Below are 13,070 nucleotides of genomic sequence, written 5' to 3' on the forward strand. Positions count from 1 at the left end.
CCATGAATGAGGGCGAGTGGGAGTTGCTTGATCGAAAAGCCCTCGGAGCCATCAGAATGATGTTGTCAAAATCTGTGGCGTTCAATATCAAGCATATAACATCCACCAAGTCTCTGATGGATGCACTCTCTAATATGTACGAGCAGCCTTCAACCGCAAATAAGGTACATCTCATGAAAAGACTATTTACAATGAGTATGTCTGAAGGTGAAAGTTTCAACAGACATTTGAATAATTTCAATGAGTTGTCGGATCACCTCGCCTCAGTCGGAACAACGTTTGATAATGAGATTCGGGCCCTATTGATTCTCAATCAGTTGCCTGAAAGTTGGAATGATGTTGTTACTGTCATCAATAGCTCTGCAGGAAAATCGAAGCTTGTATACTATGAGGTTGTCAGCATGATTTTGATGGAGGAAATAAGAATGCAGTTGAACCATGGCTCCACTTTGAGTTCAGCCTTGAACATGGAGAGTTAAGGCAGAGGAAACAGGCATGGACGATCAAACAACCGCGGTAGATCTATGCCCAGGCAGTCTAAATCCAGAAATACCAGAGGTACTCAGGACACAAGTTCCCAGAGTACAAAAGTTATTGAGTGCTGGAACTGTGGAAAAATTGGTCATTACAAGAACTAGTGTAGGAGTTAGAAGAAAAAATATGAGACGATGGCAAAGACAGAAGCAAATATTTCTTCCGAAAATGATGAGTTGTTGGTTTGCTCTTTGGAGAGCAAGCAAGAGTCTTGTGTCTTAGACTTCAGAGCCTCATTTCATGCCACTTGCTGCAGAGATTGCCTAAAGGAGTACACACCAGGTAATTTTGGTAAGGTGTACCTTGGCAACGATTAACCTTGCGACGTAACCAGCAAGGGAGTTTGGAAGATCAATATAAATGGGTCAGTATGGAAGCTGAAGGATGTCAGATATATTCCATACCTGAAAAAGAATTTGATCTCAATTGGTCAGCTGGCAGATGAGGGATACACGACGAAATTCATTGGCGATGAATGGAAAGTTTCAAAAGGTGTACTAACAATTGCGCGAGGTAAGAAAAACGGTACTCTTTTTCTAACCTCCAATGCCTCCATGTCTATTTCAATTGCTGCAAGAAATGATGACAGCAACATTTGGCACCAACGACTCGGTCACATGAGCGAGAAGAGGGTAAGTTTTCAAATAAACACTCGTGCCCTAAAGAAGAAGATATTAGAACTAGTCCACTCAGAATGTGTCGGGACACAACAGAAGAATACCAAGATTCCTCAGGTGGAGGAACCAGTGGAGCAGATCGTTGCACCACCACCTCCTACTCCAGCTTCGGAGCTTAGGAGATCTACTCGGTCCCATGTACCAAAAAAAAGGTATATTGATTACTTACTTCCTACATATGGAGGAGAGCCGAATTGTATGATGAAGCATGTCAGGTGGCAAATATGAGCAAATGGGAGCTTGCGATGAAGGATGAGATGAAGTCCCTTACCTCCAACAGAACGTGGGAACTAGTTAAGTTACCTAAAGGCCTTCACAACAAGTGGGTGTACAAAATCAAAGAGGAGCATGACGGCTCCAGAAGGTACAAGCCCCGGTTGGTAGTCAAAAGGTTTCAAACAGAAGGAAGGGATTGACTACATTGAAATATTTGCACCAATTATGAAGCTGACAATTATCATATTAGTATGCAGGAATCGAGTAGACAAGAAGGTGGTGACTATAGAGAAACTAAAGTTGTATTTAATTTCAGTTGGTTTTTATACCCGAAAACATATTTTGAGCACATCATTTATTCATAATACTGGTTGATGAGGCGTTTCTATCTCCAAGTGGGAGATTGTTGTAGCTGGAGACAGGAGAGCCAGAAGCTGGAGACGCGTGAAGAGTTGGAACGTGGTTTGCAATTAATCTCCATTTATCTCATGATTGTAAACCTCCCATTTGTGATTGATTATATTTAATTGTGATTAAATATTGATTTAAATATCAACCCTATAAATGGAGGGCTGAGGAATACGAGAGATGTAAAAGTGAGAAGCTTAGAGAGCATAGAGGAGAAAGAGAGGAGGAAAAGAGGGAGAGGGAGAGAGAGAGAGAGAGAGAGTGAGAATTGTAATTTTTGGCGAATAATGAATTTGTGGTGTGTGCTTCATAGATGTAGGTCGATATTGACCGAACCACGTTAAATTTCCGGTGTCACATCTTTCTAGTTGCTCACAGGTTCCTAACAAGAATAAGAGAAGAGGAGAAATAAGGTGAAGAAGAGATAAAGAGAAAACAGAGATATTTTGTACAAGGCCGCTTCTATATTATATTGTAATTCCTCCCGTGATAGTGAAGTATTGATCTCATCCGCCCGTAGAGTAGGCATAGCCGAACCATGTAAAATTTCTATCTCGTATTTAGTTATTTTTTACATCTTTTATAACATAGGGATTATTGTTTGATTTTATCCAAAATTAAAGTTAAAATATAGAAATAAATGCTTACTTAAAAATTTGTGCACAATTGAAGAAAATAAATGCTACTTATATTTGTGCACAATTGAAGTGACTTAAATTAAAGCTATAATAATAAATACTTGGTTAAAAATTTGTGCACGCTTCATTATCTCTTGTAATTAATGCATTTTACTAGAAAATAGAGAAGGCTTACAACTGTCAAGGCTCCATATGATAAAAGACATTATTTTATTCCCTATATATAGACTAGAAAATAATCTTGCTACACACAACGAAGATAGAATAGAGAAGCATGGATAAAAGATCATATGTCATCATTTTGCTACTAGTTGCCCTCTTCGTTTCTGGTCTCCCTCTCATCCCTAATCTACATTGTCAAAATGATTGATGTTTAGCTTGCCAATAAATTTTGATTGAATTGTTCATTGAAATTTGTTTGCGTGTTTATTTACTATTTTTAATTTAGCAGAGCTATATTTTTATTTTTATTTTTTTTTAGCTCTTAATTTTTTTTCTCTTCTTTATTAGTCCGTAGATCATTACTGTTGTTTTGTTATTGTCATAGGTCAATCAAGATAATGACATACTAGCCCAACCGAGTTAGATCAAGTGGTAAGGGTGACTTAAAATTTTAGTGACTCCAAGGTCATGAGTTCGATTCATTTTTAAGAGTTTACTCTAATAAATTATTAGAAGTGTGTCAATGGGCGAACGACTTTTATCCTCCAAATTTAGTACCGTAGCATAGTGTCGAAAATGGTGCAGCGGTAGTTGAAGTTTATGAGTTATCAAAAAATAAAAAAATAAAAAGATAACGACATACTATTGATTACCCGAGACTAGCCACCATCGCGTCATTCTGAATATTATGATAAGGCACCAAACTCAGGGAGGTGAAAGTTGTTCGTCCATTGACGCACTCTTGATAATTTATCGGGGTAAACTGGGGGAATCAAATTCGTGATCTTTGGATCACCAAAGTCACAAATCGTCCTAACCATTTGAGTCAATCCGATTGGACTATATATATATATATATATATATATATACTTTTTTTTTTGCATATATATATATATATGTATCAATAAATATTTATGTGCATTTTTATAATTGTAGAAAGTGAAAAGATGAAGATAAATGCAGCGACATGCTTTGAAAATATATTTCACAATACAACAACTTGCACTCCAGCGAACTGTACGAGCAAATGCAAGTCAGCCGGATACACAGGCGGCGAATGTCAAGTCTTCAATATCTGCGTATGTACTTTCCCGTGCTAGTCCAACTCACTCTATTTATATATTGGAGTTTGGAGTTGAATAAAGCTAATAAAAGTTGTTCTTTGGGTGTGCCATCCTCTGGGCGTAACTTCAAAAATACAGATTTCTACTTCGTTTTATGTCTTGGCTAAGAACATGGATGTTTGATAATTTTGAATTTTGAATTTTGCATAAATTGAGTTTGAACTTATATTTAGTTCTTGTTAATCTATATGGACATTATTGGTGGTAAATTACTAAGGGTGCGTCAATGGACAGATAACTTTCACCCTTCAGCTTTGATATCGCATCATAGTGTGTGTGTATATAGATACATACATGCACAATATTGATTTTTGTAATATTATGATTCTAATAGCTAAATTTAAATTATAAGTCAAATTATTGGATGTTGATACTCCGACAGCATTGACAAAATTAATATCATGTATCTATAAAGAATAATAAATTTTAAGAAGAATGGATTTACTTTTTAAAAGACACATGATTAAGTATAACTATACCAAAGAGACCCATCATGCCATCATGGGGTACTATTAATTTTAATTAAAATTAATTAAAGCACCTTTAATATAAAAAAAATTTTTAATCGTAGAACTTAAAAGGATTGGGTAATGAGGTTGTGAATTTATTATCTTACCCATGTCTACTGAATGACCTTTCCATCATATCATTATTTTTTAAAAAAGTTTAAACGAAAATAATCTATAAACATAAAAGTTATATTTACCCATTATTTTTTTTCTACCTTGAAATTATACAACTCAATTTAATACTAAATTTTTTAAAAATTATATTTTAGATATTTTATAACATTTGCAATAACTATAGTAATTTAGAATTTTTTACAATCTAAAAATTGACTTCTAGAAGTAATAAAAATGATAAAAAAAATTCATATCTTTTGAAATAAATATCCTCCAAATAAAAACCCATGTAATAATTTGAATTTTCAAGTCTTGTGTTAGGTTGATGCTCTATGTTTTTTCACAATGGAATTCTTTTAAAATTTTAAAATTTAGGCATAGAAAAATTTAGAATGCAAATAAAATTTAATTTTTTTATTTAATTTTAAAATATAATTGTTTAATTGAATTTGAATAAATCATTTATAAATATATTATTAAAGATGTGACTAACAATAGCAACGAATTACTCATCTATGTCCTGGGTGAAAAAAAATTTAAATAGATCAATATATATATTCAATCTAATATGCACTTAAAGTGATTAAGCTCGCCAAAGATTGAAATGCAAAGCATATGAGGCCAAACACTTGAATCAGATATTGGAACAAAAAAAAAAAGAAGTATATATATGCCATATTAAGCAATGTGTTAGGGCTCGACAGTGTGACCTTGGTTAAATGGGGAGAAGAGATGTCTTCATTTGCCCTCGTTAGGGATTTTTATTGTTGGAACTGATATTTCATGTCTATGAATGGCTTCCGAAAATCTCTCAAGTGTTCATGACAGCCGTATTAAACATTAATTGTTGATTGACTCTGTCGAGGGAGAGCCTCAACAAGTGCTGTGCGGCTCGTTAATTGAGTTGAAATTAAGGTTCTGTGATAATTGGTATCAGAGCATTGTTTGCGTGAGCCCGACGGGGTCAGCACTATGAGTTACAAAATGAGAATTTAAAATTTTGTAAAATAGAACAATGTGGAAGCATGTAAGGCAAGGGACGACTCAAGAGAAAGACATGCCAATTTAGTTGAGGTTGCCAAAGAGAAAATTGACTGTGAAAACAGAATTGTGGAACTTGAGTAAGTCACTCCATTTTATAAGAATCCCTGGTGTGGAGTAGTTGAAAGCCTTTAGAATAGGTTGAAATACATAGAGGGCATGATGCCATCTTCCATCTCATGAAGGAGAAAGATAAACAGAGGTTGTCTCCTAGAGAATACTGAGTTATTGGAAGCCTTGAGTAGGTTGAATCACATTGCTGACATGATGCCATCTAGAATCCCAAGGGGTAGTGCCAATAGAGCTTAAGACCTTCCTACGGAAAACAGACTAATAGAGCTTGAGGTATGTCAGAGAGTTCTGAGCTGGCGGAAGCCTTGAATAGGTTGAAAGACATCGAGGTTGGATGCAATCCATAATCTCAATGGGTTGAGCCAATAGAGCTTGAGGCCTCCCTGTGGGAGTGAATTGAGATCATTACTTATGTTGGCATACAGAGGATAGGAAAAGAATCCATGACAATTTGATGGGTAAGTGAGTAGAGGACTTCTAGTAGGACTATAGAGAGATGGTAATGGTTCCTACCAAACACCTAGGAAAGTAGGCAAGGTGTCATGCCAAGGGCTAAAGGGGTTGGCCAGGTGAACACTGCACGCTTTAGTAAGTCAACATGGTAGAGAAAGAGTAATGGTTCATGCCAAGCGCTCAAGAAAGTAGGTAGGGTGTCACACCATGCACTAAAGGGTTAGCAAGGTGAACGATGCATGCTTCGGTTCGTATGGTAGAGAAGGATTATAGTTCATGCCAAGTACCTAGGAAAGCAGGCAGGGTGACACGCCAATGTGCAAAAAGGGTAGGCAAGGTGAACGCTACATGCTCAGACGAAGCTAATATAGAGACTTGGAAGCCATTGATGACTTGAACGATGGTATAATGCGAGATTCGGTAGATTTCAATGCTCAAAAGACAACTAACTGAAATGGATGAGTCGTATGCCTTTTTGGTTCTTTACCTGTCAGTTGTCGTAGTTACATCACATACTTAATGAGTCATATCCTTTTTTAGATCCTCAACTGTCAGTTGTTATAGTTATCTTACACAATGGATGGTTTGTTTTTGGATGCATAGATAGGTCTTGTCAAGAGAAAGATGAAATTCTTAACGATGCATAGATTTCATGGTCTAAGTGGAAAAGAGGTTGAAGGAGGAGGAAGGTTAAATTTAGAAATTGAAGAGCATGGACCAAGGAAGAGCAAGTTTTCACTTCACTCAGGACTAACTAAGTTTAGGGAGTGTGTTAGTCCCTAAGAAAAGTTTTAGAATCATGCTCACCCAATTTTGTAATTTTTTATTAGACTTTGCTTGATTTACTTTCCTCAAAAAGAACTTCTAAGGGCATTTTTTTTTTCATTTGATTTTAAATACTAAACAAATGATCTAGATTTTAAATTTTCATATAAAATGACTTGTGTGAAAAATAAAAAAATTGCATATATGTCACCTATAATTCGTTTTCTCTCAGTATTAGACTTTTAAAATTACAAAAATATTTTTTCCATAAGCTAAACTCCTGGAGCTTTAATTTGTCATATGACATGTATGTTTTAGACTAGTATCTTGGGCATAGTAATTTATTAAATATAGACTATTTAACTATCAAGATTTTCTTTATGAACTTTGACATGTTCTAGTATTTTATCTTTTTCTCTATGTAAAGATATCCAATTGACTTGATTATTTTTTTTTTGAATAAAATGAGACTCAAAAAGGAATTTTTTGACATATAAACCACTATCTTTAGACACATGTACTAGCCATTGGAAAGTTTTCAAAGTTGACTAAATCGAATTTGGCAGCAGTTGTTTTCACTATGTGACCTATGTGTAGTAAATGAATTATATTTAATGATGCTCATATCCAAATGATTTGAAAAATAGTTTTTTTTAAAAGACTCATTTTGGGAAATTAAATATTTTTATATTTATTTTTTTAAGCGATTGTAGCAATCATTTTAGACTTTCCAAGTTAAGCTATGTGAACCATCATAATTTTCTCCTAGCATGTGCATGTTGTTGGAGTGACTTGAAGTATGTCATTATGGGGCTCCAATAGCTACTAGAAATTTTTGGCTATAAAAGGAGGTATTCAAGGTACTCCAAAGTGCATCTTGTGTTTCATGTCAGCAGCCTCAAGCTGTTCAGCGCCGACGCCGAAGATCCAAGCAGAAGTCAATCAACCGGAGTAGAATTGAAACAGTGCAACCCAACATACAAAAAGTTGAAGACCTCCTTTGTCACGCCTCGAACCTGGCAGTGGGTCCCAGGTGTTATGTAGTAACCTAACCTATCCATGTATCATATAAAAACATACACGATACAATAATGAATGAGGGTCCGACCCCGTGGGGTTCCCGTACACCCTACATTCACATTCACATACACGACATATATGCAGCGAAAAAAATTATTCCATACATACATCGTACCATACAAGAGTCTATACAAACAAAGTTTAAGCTCCATATTACAAAACATAACCTAGGGTTCTAGCAATACCCAAAATGACAACCTTGTTACAGTCCAAGTACTTACACAAGTACTCTACGCAGTAAACCGACCACTGCGCTCCCAACACTAGGACGCTAGTTCCGGTTACTCGAGAGACTTGAAAACATGTACATACGATAGGGGTGAGACATATCTCAGTAATGTAGAATCAGGTTATATCGGTGTGTGGCATATGAGTGTTATCATGACATAAAACATACACAATTCAGTTCCCAATATTTCCACAACACAGTTCCAGTATAGTTCTCAACACACACACACACACACACACACACACACATGATCAATCAACCCGGTGTCATCACACCCTTCGGAACGAAGCCGACCCGCATTACACGGCGTCCCTGGCACATGGCGTAGCCCCAAGCTCCCATGGCATCATACCTGGTACATATGGTGGATCCACACCCTTCAGTGATCAGCCAGTAAGAGGTGATATTTCACGCCCTCGGATATAGAGTCGGACACTCTTGCCACTGGCAGGTGGTATTACACACCCTCAGATATAAAGTGAGACACTCTTCCACAGCTTGGAATAATTCGGAACACACGTTCCTATATCTTATTTCAGCAAATCACAACTCAATGCATATTCATATAATAGTTCATTCCGCACTTAATTGGTAATCACAAAATCACGATTCTTCGAATACAATTTAAAACAAGTCAAGGCACAACCTTCTCCATAACATTATATATTCAACAATATATTCATAATTTTCCAATGAAACCAGAGATGCAACCCAATGCCCCCCTTTTCCCAAAACTATAACATGAAAACCCCGTAATTTTTACCCATTAAATTTTTCCAAATAAGTAGCCAAAACATACATAGGACCGTGAACCACAGTTCTACCAAATTTGATTTCAAAAATAACCGATATAAACAAAATCCCCTTACCTTTCCCCGAAAATCCAACCCGAACTCTACGGTTCCTAAAAGTGAACAGAATTCCCAAAACCTATAAATCACAGTACAATACAGACTTATAATTCCATTCTCTACAAGTCTACCAAAACGGAAATGAAAATCGAGCCTTACCTCGATTTTTGGGTTAAAACCTAAAAATCCTCAGAACGAAATTTTGTTCCATAGAACACATAGAAATTCCTTCCCTGATCCTCACAGTAACGTCGGATTGTCGATTCTAATGATGAACGACGAAGAAATCTAGAGAGAAGGAGAGATGCTCCAAATTCTAGAGAGAGAGAGAAAGAATTTTGGTAACTTAGCTTCAAAGCACCCAAAGGATATTTATAGCACCTTTGACTTGGCCAACCTCATCGACGAGGCAGCATCTTTGTCGACAAGTCAACAAAGGGAGTTCGTCAATGTTGTGGTGGCCTCGTCGATGAGTTTGAGATTTCAGGATTTCCCAAAATCTCTCGGTTTCTCCTCATCGACGAACCTCTGAATTTCATCACTGAACAATAGAAGGGCTTTCGTCAATGAAAGCACTGGCTTCATCGATGAAGCCTACACAAATTACTGTTTTACCCTTTCTTATTTATTTATTCCATATCTCATGGGTCGGGTTCTTACAACCTCCCCTCCTTACAAAAATTTCATCCTCGAAATTTGAAATTTCTCAATTGCGAACTCATCCACACAACCAAATATACATAACCGAGTCTAAGAAGGGCTGGCGGCCACTCACAGCGCAGCCCCGTCACAATACATACATACCCTCACTTATGATGGAGGAATACTGTGGTTACATACATATACCATCTTGGGAGTTCACAATATCTCACATATTCCCAGAGACTAACCACATATCACAATACAATGGTAGAGTAATACACACATACTTAACTGATTCTACTATCAAAACTACAACTCAGAACAACTGTGGATACTTTCAGCGTATCTCTGCTTCCAATTCCCAAGAAGCTTCCTCAACCTCGTGATTTCGCCATAATACCTTCACTAACGGTATATCCTTGGTACGTAGTTTCTAAACTTTACGATCCAGAATTTGAATGGGTACCTCCTCATATGCTAAAGCATCCCTAATCCCCAAGTTCTTGTAACTAATAACATGCGACGGATTTGGTATGTACCTTCTCAACATGGATAGGTGGAACACATCGTGGATCCTCGAGAGTGCTGGGGGTAGTGCAATCCTGTAGACTACTGGACCCACTTGCTCAAGAACCTCGAATGGTCTGATATACCTTGGGCTCAGCTTTCCCTTCTTCCCAAATCTCATCACCCCTTTCATCGGAGCAATTCTCAGGAATATCTTACCCCCCACCTCGAACTCCAACTCACGGTGGCGAACATCTGCGTAACTCTTCTATCGGGTCTAAGTCGATTTAATCGTATCCTGAATCAAACCAACCTTCTCAGATGCCTGTTGCACGAGTTCAGGTCCTAAAACCTGACGTTCACCAACCTTATCCCAATACAGAGGAGACCGACACCTCTAACCATACAGAGCCTCGAACAGTGCCATTCCGATACTAGCCTGGAAGCTATTGTTATAAGCAAACTCTACTAGTGGTAGAAACTACATCCAACCACCATCGAAATCTAACATGCAAGCTCATAACATATCCTCAAAGATCTGTATTGTTCTCTCCGACTATCCATTAGTCTAGGGGTGGAACGTTGTACTGAAAGTAAGCTTTGTCCCAGTGCTTCCTGCTAGCTCTTCCAAAATCGAGAGGTAAACCTCGGGTCTCGATCTGACACAATGAACACTGGTACCTTGTGCATTCTGACTATCTCATGCACGTACAGGTCTACTAGCCCACTCAAAGGGTAGCTAACCTTCATCGATACAAGGTGAGTAGATTTCGTCAACCTGTCCACGATTACCCAAATGACATTCTACCCGTGAAGGGTTGGCGGCAATCCGGTAACAAAGTCCATGAAAATGTGCTCTCATTTCCAATCCGAAATAGCGAACGGCTGTAATGGCCCTGTCGGCCTCTGATGTTCAGCTTTCACTTGCTAACACATCAGACACTGCTCCACGAACCGAGCAATCTCCCTTTTCATACTACTCCCCTAGAAGGACTCGCGCAAATTATGATACATCTTCGTACTACCAGGACGTACAGTATATAAAGAACGACGCGCTTCCTCCAAAATCGTCATTCTGATCTCGTCATTGTTTGGAACACACAGCCTGGTTCCAAACCTTAACACACCTCCCTTAGAGTTGTTAAAATCTACAGCCAACCCCTGCTGCACTTTCTTTACAGTCTCAACTAACTCCGTATCATTAGCCTGTGCAACTTTAATACGCTCAAACAAAGTCTGTTGGACCACCAAGCTAGCAACGAAAGCCTAATAATCACCAGCCACCAACTCTATGCCAAGGCTTTCCAGATCCCTTCTGATATGATGTTGAGCCACAACTGTAGATATCGCTGCATGCTCCAACTTCTAACTCAACGTATTAGCTACCACGTTAGCTTTCCCCAGGTGATAACTGATGGTGCAATCGTAGTCTTCAATCAGCTCAAGCCACCTTCTCTGCCTCATATTTAACTCCTTCTGCGTGAAAAAGTACTTAAGGCTTTTGTGGTTAGTGAAAATCTCACACTGAACACCATACATGTAGTGTCGTTAGATCTTCAATGCATAAACTACAGCAGCCAATTCCAGATTATGCGTAGGGTAATTCTTCTCGTATTCCTTGAGTTACTGGGAAGCATAAGTGATTACCTTACTCTGTTGCATAAGCACACATCCTAAACCCCTCAGAGATGTGTCACTATAGATCACAAAATCGCCATCCCCAAAAGGAATGGTCAAGACCGAAGTAGTAACCAGTCGATGCTTCAACTCTTAGAAACACTACTCGCAATCATTGGTCCAACCAAACTTCACACCCTTCCTGGTCAATCATGTCAGAGGCCCAGACAACTTAGAAAATCCCTCCACGAACCGACGATAATAACCCGCTAGCTCTAGGAAACTCTGAACTTCCTGCACACACTTCGGTCTCACCCAATCAACCACAGCTTCAATCTTGCTAGAACCGACTGAGATGTCGCCCTTAGACAACACATGGCCTAAAAACGTGACCTGATTCAACCAGAACTCACATTTCTTCAGCTTGGCATATAACTTCCTCTCTTGCAGAATCTGTAGCACCAACCTTAGATTTTTTTCATGCTCTTCCAGACTCCTCGAGTATACCCGAATGTCGTCGATAAACACCACTATAAATTGGTCCAGGTATTCATGGAAAACCCTATTCATCAGATCTATGAACACTGCCGGAGCATTAGTCAACCCCAAAGGCATGACTAAGAACTGTTAGTGGTCGTATCTGGTTCGGAAAGCAGTCTTCGCAACATCGTCAGATCTAACTCTCACTTGATGATACCCTGACCGTAGGTCGATCTTTGAAAAGACCTGTGTCCCCTGTAGCTGGTTAAAGAGGTCATCAATATGAGGCAATGTGTAACAGTTCTTCACAGTCACCTTGTTGATCTCACGGTAATCAATGCACATTCGCATCGACCCGTCCTTATTTTTCACAAACAAAACTGGAGCTCCCCAAGGCGAAACACTAGGTTAAATAAAACCCTTGTCCAGTGATTCCTGCAACTGCTCCTTCAACTCCTGAAGTTCTGTTAGAGCCATTTGGTATGGAGCTTTGGGGATCGGTGCCTCGCCAGGTAGCAACTCTATCGCAAACTCCACCTCACGATCTGGAGGTAAATTGGGTAACTCTTTTGGAAACACATCCAGTAACTCGTCAACCACTCAAATATCCTCTAGCTTCAACTCATCCTGTGGTGGTTCCTTCATGCAAGCTAGGTACCCCTGACATCTGTCCAAGAGTACTCTCCTCACCTATAATGCCAATAGAATCTGTGGCATCGAATGCACACACAATCCTACAAACTTATACTTCTACTCCTTAGGAGGTCTAAACACTACTACCTTTCCATGACAGTCGATCTTGTTTAGGGCATTATGCTTGCCTGTGACCATTTGTATCATGTGTTTGGCATGGGTTTTCATCATGTCAATACTAGTGTAGGGTTATTTTTTAGGAGTAGTTTTTTCTTAGGCTAAAAAAGGGGACTATGACTCCTTGGTCATATTGGGGTT

The 13,070-nt window shown here is 38.4% G+C and overlaps 1 long non-coding RNA gene across 1 annotated transcript; it reads left to right on the forward strand.

Annotated features, from left to right (window-relative positions):
* Positions 1–2,670: 2,670 nt before the first annotated feature.
* LOC131163725 (uncharacterized) lies at positions 2,671–3,809 on the forward strand. Its single transcript, XR_009139097.1, has 2 exons — positions 2,671–2,802; positions 3,572–3,809. It is a non-coding gene; the product is annotated as an uncharacterized LOC131163725 (long non-coding RNA).
* Positions 3,810–13,070: the final 9,261 nt, after the last annotated feature.

This window comes from Malania oleifera, chromosome 9 (assembly GCF_029873635.1).
Source record: "Malania oleifera isolate guangnan ecotype guangnan chromosome 9, ASM2987363v1, whole genome shotgun sequence".
Classification (NCBI taxonomy): Eukaryota; Viridiplantae; Streptophyta; class Magnoliopsida; order Santalales; family Ximeniaceae; genus Malania; species Malania oleifera.